We start from the raw sequence: 1,294 nt of genomic DNA on the forward strand, positions 1-1,294 counted from the left end.
ATTCAGTCCCTACTGACAGCCAAAAGTGCGCAAGTGACACGTCACTCATCCTCTGTTTCAAGTCCATGTCACAGCTCAGCTCAGCCAGAGCCTCTTCCTCTCCCGCTGAAAGTCCATCTTTGAGTGTCACGGGGAAGGAAAATGGGTTTCTCACCCACTGGTTTGCCATTATCTCCTCTCCAAAATACTCTCCAAACTGCTCACGCATCCCCTCCAAATGCACGCAGACAGCCTGCTGTAAAAACTCCACCTTCAGCCCCGCTCTGGCCAAAACATCCTCTAACCCCGGTGGGAAACATTTCCACTGATCCCCGCTCCACACGCGCACCCCACAGTTCCAACTTGGTCCTAAATCCATATTTTTTCCCTCGCACCGCGCCTCCCCTAAGGTGCTCTGGCGCCCCCTAGGGGAAGCGCGCCTCACACTTTGAAAACCGCCGATTTAAGTTATTTCCCTCATCAGAGGAATAAGTTTGGATTTAATTAAGGTAAACCTGAAGGGTATCTACCAGAAAATAAAGAACCCAAAAAGAAAAGGAAAAAAGGGGCACCCCACTAGTTTATTTACATTTGGAGCTCAGTTATTTCATGACAGGGTAGTGGGGTGCTACATAATACTAACTAATTGAAAACCAGGTTGCTTTATCCTTATTCAGCTATGCTTTCAGTAATATAAACAGTTTGGAATCTAAAATTTAAACAGAAAACTGGCTAAGACTTTGGAAGTGGATGAGGTGTCTTGCTTTCTTCATGTCAGAAAAGACCTCCTGCCTTGAATGGAGGAGTTTAAGTATCTTAGGATCCTGTTTACAGGGAGAACAGCTCTGACAGACTGGGGAAAAAAAAGTTAAAGTTATTTAGGAAAACAAATAGCATTAAGAAAACATTAGCATTTGTTATCTTGGAATGCGGTTTCAAATTTGACGCTTATGCATTTTTTCATTGACACCAACATCACAAGTGATATTTCAGCTTTTTATTCTGCTTCTCAAGATGTTAAAGATTAATTTTCCCTTAGCCTTTTGAAAAACCTATCTTTAGATACTTTAATAAAAAAACCGAGTAATTTTCTGTTTTGCAATTTCTACATTAGAAACCGTTTCTACGGACCAGCACAGGTTTCAGTGCTTATATTAGCGTAAAACAAGATTACCTTGGTAGAGATAAACCACACTAAAATGCTCTAGTAGGGACAATGAACCTCTGTAAACACAAAACCAAACGCAGAGTTCAAATGAAAACCAAAACAACCCACCAAAGATGGGCGAGGGCAAACAGTCTCTGGAGGGCGGCC

This window comes from Cyprinodon variegatus, unplaced genomic scaffold, assembly GCF_000732505.1.
Source record: "Cyprinodon variegatus isolate N-32 unplaced genomic scaffold, C_variegatus-1.0 Scaffold285, whole genome shotgun sequence".
NCBI classification, from domain to species: Eukaryota; Metazoa; Chordata; class Actinopteri; order Cyprinodontiformes; family Cyprinodontidae; genus Cyprinodon; species Cyprinodon variegatus.